Here is a 15750-nt window from a genome sequence, read left to right as displayed (position 1 = left end):
GCCTTACTGTAGTAGTGCCACGTTCATCCCATAGCTGCTAGGCAATCACAACTCCATCTCAGCACTTAGCTCTCCCATACATTCATTTTGCTGCACAGAGGGCTACCAGTAAAGTCTCCATTTTCTCCTGTCTTCTCCAGTGTCCTTCATTACCCCAACTTCAGAAAAATAAAGTGTTATTGTGGACAATACAGTTTGTCCAGCAAAGTTCTGGAGTCTCCAACCACAGAGTTTCAAAACCCAATAGGAAATGGTCCTGGGCAACCTGCTCATGCTGACCCTGCTCTGAGCAGGAGTGATCCCCACAGATGTCTTCCCAACTCCTATGTTTTGTGATTCTGTAAATCTCCTGTATCTGCCTCAGATGTTTTACATGCTTCCACAAAGCTCATCACATTCTGTGGCAGGGTCACAGCTCCAGGGAGAAACAGTGGGAAAGAGACACAAGAAAAGTAGAGGTGTTTTTTCTTCATTTCCTTATCTCATGCCTCTGTAGTCAACAATTTCCACAATAGAAATTATATTGCCAAGACTGTAAAGCCAGCTTGTGCTTGGCTAATTGGTTCAAAATTATTACATTAGAAGGAAGAAAGAATCAGGCAGATAAACATAATTACAAAGGCCTTTCTGTAGTAAAGTAGATGAGAAAGAGACCTTCAAACAGCCACAGCTTCCCCTACTTGCAGTGTCTTCCCTTTAAATCAGGACTTAAATTTCCCCTTTATTAGAAAATAATTCTAGGGTTTTTAGGCATATTTGATTTGTAGGAGATGATCTAGCAGGAGAAAGACTCCCATTCACAGCACAAGGACAAATAATCAGACATCGTCAGGAAGGGATCAGATGGAATTAGTCTGAGGAGTCTGGTCAAAGGGAGAAATGAATAAATTATTTATTCAGATCTTCATTAAGACTTAATTCATATGCTTGACTCATAATGGTTTTATTTATAATGCTGATAAAGTTGGATATGGTGATTTACAAAGAACATTTGGGTAGTGTTGAGTATTTTTTCTCTGTGACTATGGGGTATTGACAAATCACAACACCAACAGAGGCTTTTGGTTAGCTAGTTCTGGTGATTTAAATCACCAGTGTAGGTGTCCATAGTTTCTTCATCTATAGCTGCTTTTTCTGCCTTGTGCACCTTTGTCTATGCAAGTGAAAATTTTCAGAGCTTCTGGAGCTATACAAAATGAGAACAACCCGGTGCTCTCTCCATGCCTGCTCTCAGCACAGAAACAGGTTGATATTCTACATCTGTGTGTGAACACTTGGTGTAGCGCAACAGCAACAGGGTGTGCCTGCAGGGCACAGCACCAGCAACATCTAATTCGTTAGGTGTTATAACACCCGGAGTCTGAAAAGCTGCACAAACAATTTAATTTCATTATTGTCCATGTAAAAAAAGAATAGATGGTTCCAGGTATATTAGATTTCTTCCTTCTTCTTGTCATTGCAGAAAGTTCGTGTTACCCGAATAAAGCAGCAGGACAGGAGTCAAATGATAATTGAGAACAACCAACACTTTTTTAAAGAGTAAAATTAATGGTGGTAGAACTCAAATCTTGCTCACACTCAAAACATTGTCCACATTGACAAAGTTCCAAGTCCTGCTCTTGAGGTCAAATCCCCTGGTCAAATCAGTTTACGCTGGTTTTCCTTGCTCATCCTCCTATGGCATCTCGAGAACACACCAAGAAGTACTTCAAGTAGGGGAATCTCAGACACATCTGGGGCCCTGCAGATCACTCCAGGCACTCCTATGCTTCATCTGGGTGTTGGTCAGATGTGAAATGCATATTTGAGCAATATCTATGTCTCCCATGGAGAAATCTCATACAATTTCCTCCAAACGTCCTGCAAATGGCAGGTTTTTGCAGCTTGCTGCCATGGTGTCAGTGCTTGGGGGTTTTGTGTAGGGCAGTATGGAGCAGTGCAGGCTCAGGCAGGTGGAAGAGCTTCTGGTACAGACATCACTTCAGAGTGCACTCATGTAGCATGCTCAATAATTGCTCCAAACCATGATTGTATTGGGCAGCAACTGTACAGATCTGTATAATCTTGGTTATCTTGTCTAGTCACTAATACATTTTTAGTGATAAACACAATTTAAGTTTTGAGCACGAAAATGCTGACCAGAAAATTTAGTTTGTTTGATCACATTTGGAAACCCCCTTTCAGTGAAAATATGAACTTGTTTTTTTTTCCTGGGTGGGAAGGGAGGAACTGGGAAGGTGGTGCTGTTTGTATTGCAGAAGAGATGAATGTGCTGCAGGTATTCTGAAAAAAATGCCAAGCTTCTGCCCAGATCTGGTGAGGTTACCACAAAAGGTAAAGATGGAAAAGAACAGTCAGAGGCTGTAGAATCTCTTACAGAAGAACATCAGCATTTCTATGCTTGTGTCACTGCCATTGGATTACACAAACATTTTGCAATGAATAAACTGGGTGCTGAATACATTGAGCCACAAGAATTGCAGACACCTGCACAATAACCCACTTTAGGTGGGAGTTCTGAAAAACATGGAAGGAGATAAACACAAGAACATCAGAAGAGTTCTCACTGTAAGGTCTCTCTGATCTCTCCCTACATGGTAATGTGATATATGTGCTATTAATTGCTCTTCAGCCTCTGGTCACAGCACTGCATTGTTAGCTGGCCACTGGGGTCACACTTGGGTGGAAAATATTGGAAGCCCATGCACTGAAGGTGCATAATAGACTGCTCTGTGTGTAAATTAAATGTATTTGGCTGCAGTCAGCAAGATTAAATGCTCAATCTAAAAAACTAATAATCACAAAACAGAAATTCACCACTATAACTCATTTCTGTGGTATGTGGTACAAATTAAAACATAAACACTAGAGGAAACTACACATAGAGAATCCCAGAGGCTTTTAAACTATTCAAAATGGATCATAATTTAACAGCCGAACTGTAACGTTGCTTGATGGATGGATTGTTCTCACAAGCTGGGAGTGTCCACGTAAATTATATTTTTTTTTAAATCAGAAGCAAAAGATAAGAATAATTTTTTTCAGTGATACTGTTGAAATTCAATTCTTAAGCTTCATAATTTTGTGTTTGCCTTTATCAGGAAGAAGTGTCACAGCACAGTTAAACAATGACTAGTCACCTTTAATTGATGCAGGTGTTCATGCTGCTTCCACTAAAATTGGAAGTAAAATTTTATACACTTAATGGCAAGTGTGTTTTTTCCATTGGATGGAGACATGCTGCATTAAAAATAAGATACAGATTTCAGAATACAAAGATTCTAGCTTTTAATATCATTTACTATATGATGAAAATCCATGGATGATTCTATAAACATATAAAGAAAATGAATACTCAGTTTAAAGTGAATTACTGACTTATGCAGACTCATCTTGATGAATAAAATAACGTTTAGTGTCTCAATTAAACTAGTGTGATCTAAGAATACATTAAATTTAAAGGCTCCTTTCCCAGATTCAGTTTGCTTGTCTTGCATTCTCCTGCAGCCAAACTGCAAGACAGACCATGCACAGGGTGCACAATTACATTATTGTCTAGTTGGTGGAAAATACAGTTTAACAGCTTCCTGACAGAGAGAACTGAAACCTGGATCGATCCGATGAAATTATTTAATAAACTAAGTACAACATCTTCCACTCTGTGCCAGTATGACTGGTCTAAAAATAGGAAGCAATATCACTTTTCTTCTGGCTGGGGATCTTGTCTCTCTTGAATTTAATAAGGCGTTTGACACTGTTTCCCACAGCATTCTCCTGGAGAAGCTGGCTGCTCGTGGCTTGGATGTGCAGATGCTTTGCTGGGTTAGAAACTGGTTGGATGGCCAGGTCCAAAGAGTTGTGTTCAGTTGAGTTCAATCCAGTTTGGGGCTGGTCACAAGTGGTGTTCCCCAGGGCTCAGTGCTGGGGTCGCTCCTGTTCAACATCTTCATTGACGACTTGGATGAGGGGACAGAGGGCACCCCTTGTTATTTTGCAGATGACACTAAACTGGGTGGAAGTGTTGATCTACCTGAGGGCAGGGAGGCTCTTCAGAGGGACCTGGACAGGCTGGATCAATGGGCTGAGGCCAACTGAAAGAGTTCCAACAGGGCCAAATGTTGGGTCCTGCACCTGGGCCACAACAACCCCCAGCAGCTCTACAGGCTTGGGGAGGAGTGGCTGGAGCTGCCCAGCAGGAAAGGATATGGGGTGACAGCAGCTGAACATGAGCTAGCAGTGTGCCCAGGTGGCCAAGAAGGCCACCAGCATCCTGGCCTGCATCAGGATTAAGATGATCCTGCCCCTCTGCTCAGCCTTGGTGAGGTTGCACCTCGAGCACTGGGTGTTTTAAATTTTAAATTGAAAGTAAATCGTAATGTAGGACAGAGTGACACTATGAAAAGAACAAGGACAGCTAGTAACTGAATAGTTCAACTTGTTAGTGTGGGTTAAGTGCACTTCAGCAAACAATACAACCATTCCTGTTACAGAGGAGAGTAGCCATGTTAGCTTTGATGTCATAAGTCATGAATCAGGAACATAAAGTGCTTAAATAGTCACAGTCTGCAATTCTGTTGTTATGGAGCCTCTAAAGTTAAAGAAGGGACTTGTTGATGGTGATAAGCAGAAGAATACCACAGCAGTGACAAAAAATCCAGTGTAATGTAATTTACAGGTGACTCGGGAGACTCACAATTGATAATCAAGGAGCAGTTAAAAAGAATTAAAGCTAAGTTGTGCCTAAAACTGTTACACCTGACACGTTCTGAGCTGGTTGTGAGAAAGCTGTAAGTCCTACCTTTGGATGCATTGCTAACATTTAACTAGACAATTAAAACATCCATAAACATTTATCAGTTTTCAAATAGAAGCAGTCAGTGAAATATAAACTAAGATCTTTTCACATCATGGAAGATAATATAATATCAAATGGTCAGATGCTCAAATCTTCTATGCCAGCAATGACCAATAAAACAGACTTCAGAAAATCTCCGTTTCCAGTTGTCATGCTAGCAGTAGCTTGAAATTGTCATAGTTATAAACAAACAAACAAACAAACAAACAAACATATATATATATATAATGGATTGGAATGAAGGTTCATTCTGCTCTCAGTTCCACTCACACTTTTCACAGTAGGCAGTTATTTGATGAAAAAGCTCAGAACTGATCCAGGAAAGGAATTCTTCACTCTTGGTGCTGCTCCTTAAAACTCCTCCTCATTAAAATTATTTTTGAAAATCAAGTTTCTGCCTTTCTTTAAAATGAATAAAAGTGAATCAAGTGTTTCCCATTCATGACAGTTACAGGTAGAAAATCTTTTTCCTTTTTTCAAACTACGTATTTGTTCAGAAATGAGTTCACCCTAGATTAATTAAAAATTGAAATAAAAATCTGAGCCTTTCAGCTTTACTAGGATAATTTTATATACCTCATCTTGAAGAACATAACCATGACATGTGACTTTGACCACGTGGAGCACTTATGCATCTATTCTGAAAATAATTTGAAGCTAACAAGAATTCACCCCCTTTTCGTTGGATTCTACAGAGATTTAAACTAAATGGAAAAAAAAAATAAAAAAATTAAGCTACAAGATGTATTTAAAGAAATTAATATCTGGATAAGATTCCAAAGAGTAATGAGTAGTATATTGGTAGTAAAGCTCTTCTGTTTACCATATTCAAAATATATTTTACCTGAATTTCGTTTTTTAACAAAGTGCACTCTATTTCTTTAAAGTGATGGTGATGATACTGTAGATCACTATCAAGGACATGATGGAATTCTGTGATCAAACATGTCTGTATATGAATGCTATTTAAGCAGTTGGGAATGCCAGCAGTGAATTTGTTTAGTCATCACTTATCAAAATGGTGAATTTCTCTACCGAAAGAGCTCGGTTATAACTCCTGGTTATACTCACCATCTGCTCCCAGACAAGTTGCCAAGCCAAGGAGGCCTGTACTGTAACTGCTCCATCAGAACAGAAGACTTTTATACAGTGTACAATAAACCACATTTGCAATAGCAATCAAAGTTTATATTTTGTAGTCTGAAGAAGATACTTGGATTTTCCTTGTCCTGTATTGTGAACCAAGTAAAGACAGCAATAAGAAAAGAGAGTTTCAATCATTTCTCTAAAATGAATCATAATCCAGATAGCTGTGCTTCTAAATCATGGTTGGAAATCAACCTACGTGGAAATTTGGTGTGAAAGATGGTGCTCTATAAACTTGAATTTTAGTGGGTTTATATGGAATTAACATTTCAAACTAACTTATTTCACAATACTAGATATAAATAATTATAAACACAGCAGTGTTTTAAATCAGAAAATGAAGGTATAGATTATTTTTCTAATTCTCTTTAGACCTTTAATATGATAGGAAACCAAAAATTACCATAATTATACTATAAGAAACTTCTCTCTCTATTTGTGTGTCTGCTTAGCCATGGATACCTTTATACTGATCTAGGCATGTATTTTTCAAGAAACTATTATTTACAAGAGTCTTTATTCAAGGAAGCCAAATGGAAAAGGCTTTTTGGTTTTCAGTAGGTAATTTTCACCTGCAGAGCTTCATCAGGCTCCAGCTACCTGAGAGTCTGGTTGTTGCCTCACTAAGTTCTGCTGATCCACCATGTACTTGCAGAGGCTGTTGCTGCTGCTCTGGCTCCAGCCTCTCAGTGACAGGGCAGCACGTGGTGGTTCTTCTTACACTTTTGGGGCCCCTTTTAGCAAACAAAAAAATACCACCACAGCATGATTGCAAGCATTGATTTGGTATTTCCAAAAACACTCTCAACTAGATACAGACCCAAAAGACTTCTTATAACACTGCCCCCACCTACCCTCCCTCTTCCTTTCACATTTTTCCTCCTTTTTGTTTCTGCTTCCACCAACAGAACACAGGCTGCAGCCCACTCATCAGTACATTTATGAGAGTGCTCATCAAACATCCAGCATCTCCCAGATACTGACTCCTGTCAGGACAGCTGAACTCTGAAAGACTTGTGCTTCTGACTGATGTCTGTGCACCAACAGGGCACCTGCTGTCACCAAATCCAGAACAGTAACTGGCAGCAAACTGGCATCTGTCAGTCCTCATATTAAACCATAAAAGGCTCCAAATGAATTTGATCTTTCTTGCTTTCCATTTTGCACTGTGCATTTTGATTCCAATCGAGCTTTATATGGTTCATTGCTCACTGTAGAAGTGTAATCATATATTTTGGCCCTTCAGAGCAAGGTAGTATTAATGGCACAAAGACCAGAGCTGGAAAAACAAACTCCAGAGCTGCCAAATGGAGATTTTGGATCCCAAAGGCTGCAGGACGGGGATTTAAAATACTGCTAAATCTAGACTCCCAGCTACAGGCACAAGCTTCAGGCCAGTGGCTGCCAGAGGCTCCACTGTGAGATTTCAGTGACATCAAGGGAAAGAAGTAAATGGGGAAAAAAGAAAAAAAAAAAAGTAGGGACATTTTTCATGCCTTGCATCTGCTGTCTATGACATTTCCCAACACAAGCAAAGAGCTCTCAAAAATTTACATATGTATTAAGCCAGGACTTTTGGCACTTCTGGTGCACACAGGTGGGTGAACTAACCTCAGCTGACACAGGTAGTGGCCCTGGCTTTCCTAGAACTTCTGCTCTTATCTTTTGTTGTGTCCCTTTTGTTTTCACTAATACCAAACAAGAATTAGGGACAACATAAAGAAGAGGGACTTCAGTTGGTTCCTCCATGACAAAATTATTCCTCCACCTTCTGGCATTTCCTTAGGTGGTAACTAAAAATGTTTTGGTGATAGATGAGTTTGTATTTGTGAACTTTATGTGCCATGATAACAGCTTAAGTGCTCTGCCCAGTGACCAAAAGCAATATGTCTCCATCAACCTTGTCTGGGCCAGCACCACCAACACACAGCTCTGTTTCCCTGCCCTACTCTGGGAAGGAGATGCAAACTGGGCCACCATATATTTTGCTAAGCCATCTTGCAGTGGTGGTACCTATCCAGAGGGACAAAAAACGTCCTGTAAAATGCCCTGCCAGCTGGTGAAGCATGCCTGTTGGGGAGCCTGGATATGCAGATGTGTGTGTCGTCAACATTGTTAGCACAGCTGGGAGAGTCACTTGGGCTGTGACACCTCAGACCACTGCTGAGAGGTTACATTGATCAGGAGCTGGAGATGCTGCTTCCCAAGTAATTGTTCAGTCCTTGAACTGACTGTCAGCAGAGCAAGAGAACTTCAGGGTTGCAGGCTTCCAAATGCACCATGTAAGTCTGCTTCACAGTCACCGTTCTTGCTGTACCTGCCATTTGCCACTTTCTCATTCACAGAACTTTTTTCTTATCCTGTACTTCTGCTGCTGCTGGCAGTGCTTTTGTCATATCCCCATGCTTTCTGTAATGATCCTGGGCCACGAGGCATCATTAATCTAATGAACCAAACACTGGAGAAAAAAAGGTAGTAGCTCAGCTTCATTTTCATTTTTCCTTTTTTTGTGTTGTTTTTAACTAGCACAGGGCAACCATTCTGGGCTGCTGTAGGTTAGTCTGCATCTGTGCCCCTGGCTCTGCACAGACCAGCTCAGGCACAGTGCAGAGACTCTTCCTACAGCAGGGCCACTGGTAGAAGCTGCTTCCTGCTACTGGTTGCCTGAGGCAGAAGATAAAAATGTGGCATGGCCAAGACTGTGCTGCAGTGCAGCTGGGGCTTCTTCTGGCTTTGGGGCACAGCCCTCATTTCATAGGAGCTGATCCGAGCATCAGAGCAACCCAAGGACACTCTCAGAATGGTGATATAAAATGCTTGTCATACCAAAGCCCACAGGACAAGCAAGAACAGCTGAGTACAATGCAGTGTGAGATGCAAAGCACCAGCCCTGTGGTGCACACAAAATTAACTTCTCTGCTCTCTTACCAGCCTGTTGGCCCTTCCTTGTAACACTGTAATGTGTTCATGCTGTTTACAGTCTGTTTTCCACAAATTTATGATCTCTAGTGCATGCATCTAGTTGCAATTATCATCTAACCAATTATTTCTTCTCTACCACTTCGTTTGCAGATTTGCCTGGTACTGAACATAGTTCCTTCCATCCTTCTGTTGTTTCTTTCTATATTACTTCCTGGGCTGCTCTTGGTTTCAATTTCAGTTCTTGAATGTCTAACCCTAATTATGCAGTATATTTATGACTTACTTTGTTCTTATACTAGAACAGTACTTCCTTAATTTTAACATTCTTTTTATTTATTTTTTTTAATTTAGCAGGTCTCTTTTCTGAGCTATGTTTTTATTTCCATCAAGATTTAATAGGATTCAAAACCCCGTTTCAAAAGATTACAAGAATTGTCACTTCTATAGACAAGTTTTTAAGGTCTCAAAATGCTCATTTAAAATTTAACTAGCCTTGAAGATTTTAAAGCTCATTTTTAAACTTAATTGGTCATTAACAAAATTATTCTCTTTTCTTCCTAGTGCTCTTAGGAGAGGTGACTCTTCTGAAGTCTTTGATTTGTCAAATATTCCCAGGTAACTAATTCCTTAGTGAATATAAATTCTCTCTTCTAGGTTTTTGTATTAGTTACCTTTTCTGTCATGTCAAGGGACATTATTATATTGTACAAGCATTCCTAATATTACATTGAGGAAGGTGCTTGAACCGTGTTAATACACAGATAAAAATTGCAGTACATAGTATTTGTACCAATACAGGAAAAAAACATGGAAGGAACAATCTGTTAATATTGGAAAAACATTTTGGGGGGTGTCTTATTTTTCAGATTAAATGTTTAAAATAATTACAAAACACATTGATAAAGAGAGTTCCTAGTTAGAAACTCTGAAAGATTGAAGCTTAGCTTCAGTTTGGATATGGAGACATTTGTGCCTACACGTAGATGTCTCTGATGTGAGCAAAGTATCTAAAACTCAGATAATAGTCCGTGGAGATCCAGGGAACTCAGTCTCTGCAGATTTAAGAACATTTCAGCCAACCATAAAATAGAAGCCCTAAGGGCTGATTGCTTACCTGTGGATATTTTCTGCAATAGGAGATGCCATGCAGCACATGAAGGATTGTAAAGGACTGGCAGATGTTGACAGGTATGACATGGGACCAATAGGTGACCAAGGCCTGTGAGGAGAGGCAGGTGAGATAGGAAAGATGCTCTAATGCATGGCGTGTGGTATTAAAGACCTTAACTCAGTCAGATGAATCACCAGAACATTGTATTTCCCAAACTAAGCAAATAAAACCATCCTGTTTTCTCCAAACAAGAGGGAAAGCATCAGGATGGAGGTATGAAGTTGTGGAGACTGAGGTCTTTATGAAGACTACAGAAGTTCTGCCAGACTGTCATACTGATGGGTTACAGCCTCTGTTTGAGAGGGTGTCATTCCTCTGGCTGCATCTGCATGGATGGGACTAAGCTTCAGTCTGAAAAAGTTGTCCTGGACAGTTGACTGTGATCTAGCTGCATCTATCCACAGAGTGTAGAATCACAGAACAGAAAGTATGGGGTTGGAAGGGACCTTTACAGATCATCTAGGCCAGCCCTCCCTGCAGTGCACAGGGACCTTTTAAAATAGATCAGCTCACTCAGAGCCCCATCAAGCCTGACCTTGAATATCTTCAGGGATGGGGCTTCCACAACTTCCCTGGGCAACCTGGGCCAGGGTCTCACCACCCTCATTGTAAAGAATTTCTTCCTCATGTCTCACGTAAATCTCCCCTCTTCCAGTTTTAATCCATTCCCCTTTGTCCTCTCATCACAAGCCCTTGTAAACAGCCCCTCCCCAGCTTTCCTGGAGCCCCTTCAGGCACTGGAAGGTGCTCTAAGGTCTCCCTGGAGCCTTCTCTTCTCCAGGCTGAACACCCCAACTCTCCCAGCCTGTCTCCAGAGCAGAGCTACTCCAGCCCTCTGAGCATCTTAGTGACCCTTCTCTGGCACACTCCAACAGGTCCCTGTCCCTCTTGTACTGGGGGCTGCAGAACTGGACACAGCTCTCCAGGTGGGGTCCTGTGAGAGCAGAGCAGAGGGGAAGTACAAGGAGCAGCACAAGGGTGTTCATCCAGCAGGATGAACGTATGTACATTCACTGTCTTTGAGAGTACTACTGAGCTGATAATTGTTGTATTTATGTGTTCCCTAAATAGCAAATTCTGACTTTAGGGCCTGTTATTAAATCTGAGGAAATTTAAATGAGGATATTAACATTTGGAATAAGTTAGCTATGAGACCCTCAAGACCTCTGCAGTGTGCTTCCAGAAAGCTAATCCTATACAGCATTAAATTGCTCTGCCATCCTTGGGACCTGTATGCTTTTTATTTCAAGTGAGTTAATTCACCTCCATTGTCTGGATACCCAGACTTGCTGCAGCCCTGTGATTTAGCTTCTGTCTCGTCAACAAAAATGAGCACAGTTTTTCCTTCATTCTCCATAAAAACATCAGTATCTGTGTTAAAATATTAAAATAGATTTTTATCACATTTTTAAAAATCTAAAGCAAATTTGGGATGTATAAACAAATGCCTATTTTTAATTATTTTTATAATATGGCATCCTTCCAAGCTTTCTTTGCTAGTTATAATGTTTTGAGGGATTGCTCTGTTTTAAAGAGAAATACATAGATCTGAAACTGAGATCAGCCCTTGAAAAATTAGTTAATTTTGTTGTTTTGTTTCCTTCATGAATTCAAATAAACAGAAAATCAGCATTACTAAAAATGCATTTCTGTATCTGTATATGACTGTTAATGCAATGAAAATTATTATTTCAAGACTTTCATGTGCTAAACGTGTAAATTATGCTAATGATAGTTTCTTTAGTACAAAAATGTGAAAGTGTCAATCCCAACCACCCCTCCTAGGTTTGTCAGGAAAGTCCCATCCTAAAAATCCCTGTACATGGAATCACTTGCTGTGGTTTTGGTGAGACCTTTCTGACAAAAAAAAAAAGCAAACACCCAAACCCAACAAAACACACAAAAGAAAGACTGCTTGTGTAGAGCAGAATTTGTTAACATTTTCACAGTAGTCAAAACAATATTTTTACTTATTATTTTATTTAAAATAAACATAACCCTTTTCAAGGCACAGATGATTTGGTGGAAACTTTATGGAATGTTTGGAGTGAGCAGGTATGGTACCATGATTCCACGGAGCCATCTCCAACGGGAGGTGTGATACTGAGGCTCCAACAAGAGATACAGGCAATGACCATTACTGTTGTATTTTAAGCTGAGGTGTTGCTCATTACTTTGGATCTACATCTTCAGCATGACTTGGTTAACAAGCTGAGCCCCCTCTGTAGTTTCAGAGAAATAGAAAGTGTTCCTTGCTTATGTGTAGTGATGCTGATGCTCTGTCCTTCACCAGCTGTGCTTCCCTCACCAGAAGGCTGCAGTTCAGTCATGTCTGTCTCTCCCTGTAAATACTTTAGGTTCATTAGGTGACCTAAATACCTAAGTAATCACTGTTTTCAGGAAGGAAAAAAAGGCTTTTGATTATCTCCTTTTTCATAAGACTGTAACTCATGTCTTAGGTGTCCTCTGGATATTCACCAAGGCACCTTCAGCACATACATGTCATCCTTTTCTTGTGTTCTAAACCTGTATTTATTTTTGTAGCAACAAAGAACTCTGTTTCCTGCAGTGCAATGCAAGAAACACAGGTCTGACATTCTCTTTTTAAGCACTCTAGACTGACCATTATATTTGAGGGTTTTTTGGTGATTAGCTAGCAAAGGCTCTGGATTTTATTACACTGTTTCTGTTTTTACAGTGAATTGATCCTGTAAATTTGATACATCATTTCTTTTCTTGCTTCGAAATTTAAAATTTTTCCCTCCCACTATGCATGTTGAGTATGAAGGTCAAGGTCACATTCTTAAAATTATTGAGCTGTTGTTACACCTATTTCCTATGTTTCAGTACCTAGAACTGTTTGCCCAGATACACAACCCCAGGCTACCCAAATATTGTGTGAATACCTGAGGATGGGATCAGCAGCTCTCTCAGCAATAGTAAAGCAGTGGGGAAGCCACAGAGCAAATATTCCTGTCCTTGGGACACTGAGCAAGTGCTCCCTCCTTTAGAACTAGTACTCAAAGGTCCTGTTTGCACCCATGAAGCAGAATAACTAAAAGTTCCAGTTATGGAATTTGTGGGTCTTTTAGAGTACACCTGCTCTAGGATATTGCAATAATTTACATCATGTAGAATTTATCTGCATTGAACAAGCTCTTTGCTGTTACCAACAGTGACAACTGAATTAGAGACAGTGGTGTGACTTCCCAGCTAACAACAAACTTTGGTTTATTTTAACATCTTCCCCTCAGGATCAAGTTGACACCTCTTTCTACTTCATTTTTTTAACTCTGGCCTTCTAACAAATTATCACCAACATCCTGTTTCCCCCCTGGTTTAGAGCCAGGTTGTGCATCCATGGTCATCTGTGCATCCATTGCCATCCAGTGCACAAATTCTCCCTGATTTTATGAAGATGCCTCTGGGCAAACTTGTTTAATGGGCATATCTATAGATCCAGCTTGACTGACAAGACTCTCAAACCCTATCCATTGGGGTGGGTGTGGTGCAGATGTGTTCCGTCTGAAGCAGCTTCTGGACCAAACACTTCATATTCTGGAGAGGGTTGTCAAAATGAGGTCAAGTTGCTCTTCTGGCTGTCTGCAATCAAAGGGTTTGGAGACTAGAGATTCCCCATACTAAACACTCTTGAACCCACTTTTCTCTTTTTGTGCAGAGTGCATAGCCACACAGATGTTGAAGCATTTTCTAAAGCATTGTCAAGTCATTTGCTATAATAAGGATGGGAAAAAAATAAAGCTCCAGGCTTAGAAAATTGCTCTCAGACATTCAATGTTCTACCTGGGTTAAAACTAGTCAGATTTTCTTCCCAATTATCAGAACTAATGAAAACTGGAAAAGCACAGATTTAGCACTTCATTTTAGCAGTTTTTTCTAATTGATCTCTAATACTGTGCCAGTAATCATTAATGCTGGTTTTATTTTCAGTTCAATTATATATATATATTTTTTTTTCTCATGAATGTTTAGGTTGTTTAAATGTACAAAGAAATTAATAGATTTTGTGAAGAAAGACTATTATTAAAACCAATAACCTGGCATCCTCTTTTATGTAGTACATATATATTATTCCAATTTTTCTTATTTTGAGACATGCAGCTTCTTTGGCACTACCACCCTCTCCAGAAAGGCATCAAGCTCTGATGTAAAGATATCAAGGGAATAATGTACCACATTTTGGAAGTTCAAGTGTTTCAGTAATCTCTGTTTTCTTAATATTTGCCTTTGGTCTAATGTTGGCTGTCTCTGTATTCCAATTATACCTTCATAAGCCTGATTGTGTAGTAATTATAATAAATAACGATAATACTAAACATCTGTGCAGGACAACACTTGCAGAATGACATGCTTTCCATCCAGAAGTGCCTCCTAAAGCAATGCAGCCAGAAAAACAAAGCTCAGAGTTCAATTTTATCTTGTTCTCTTGAAAGACAAGCTGGGGATGGAAGCAGCTCCAGTACCAGCACGTGTAAAGGAATAACCCTTAGAGTCTCACACCTACTCACTTGTGTTGTTTGCAGATAACATGCTTTCTGAGTCCTACACCTGGCAAGGACAACATCACCTGATGCTCAGGATTCACACCATGGGGACCAGTGCTACCATGTCTGATCTCCGCAGTGCAGACCATGTCTCCATGCAAAGAGCAGAGGCCACCTGAGCTGTCTTGGGAAGAGGCTGCAATGCTTTACCCTGCTGTAACTGTCCTTGTTACAGGCACCTCTGGTGCTGTGCTGGCAGTGCCTGCAGTTTGGTGTCTTCCAGGGACTGAGAAATGCTGCTGTGCTACACTGGGAATACAAGTGATGCCAGCCTTGCATCCACAACTGTGAGGGACAGACTTTTCATTCCTCACTCTAACAGGTTGCATGGTTACCAACCATTTGTGAGCACATCAAAACTCCTCCCACTGCCTGTGTCCAGAAATCTGAATATTTAACATTGTGTTTGGGGGAAAATAAATCCTGGGTTGCTTCTGATAAGTAGTTGCTACATAATGTCTATTATGGAAGGATCTGTTTCGTCCAAATTAGCAAAGACAAATGACAAATGCTTCAGCATTTTGTAAGTTGTCCTCTATTTTAAGTTCAAGATAAATAATTTACAAAATTGTTACTTGGGCAACTGTTCAGGACTTCAAGCATTAGATCAGATAATCTTTATCCTTTCCTAGTGCTAAGCACTGTAGCATTGTAAGAAGGTGACCATGAACCACAATCCACTGTGGTGACAATGAAGGCCAACAATGTTCTGAGCTGCACCAGGAAGAGTATTTCCAGCAGGTCAAGAGAGCTGATCCTTCCCTCCTACTCAGTACTGGTGACACCACATCTGGACTGCTGGGTTACTAGGGCTGAGCTTCCCAATATAAGAAAGACAGGGAAGCAAGTCCAGGGAAGGGCCACAAAGATGATTATGGGACTGAAGCATCTCTTCTTTAAGGAGAAGCTGAAAGAACTGGGACTGTGCAGCTTGGTGGAAAGATGGTTCAAAAGGAAGTACATCAATATGCATAAATACTCGATGGGAAGAGATGAAGATAGATCCAGACTTTTCACTGGTGCCTAGTGACAGGACAGGAGGCACTGGGCACAAATTAATAAGAAATTCCATCTGGATGTGGGAAAACACA

Source organism: Apus apus, chromosome 3 (genome assembly GCF_020740795.1).
Source record: "Apus apus isolate bApuApu2 chromosome 3, bApuApu2.pri.cur, whole genome shotgun sequence".
Lineage (NCBI taxonomy): Eukaryota > Metazoa > Chordata > Aves > Apodiformes > Apodidae > Apus > Apus apus.
Note: the sequence above shows the minus strand (reverse complement) of the source record.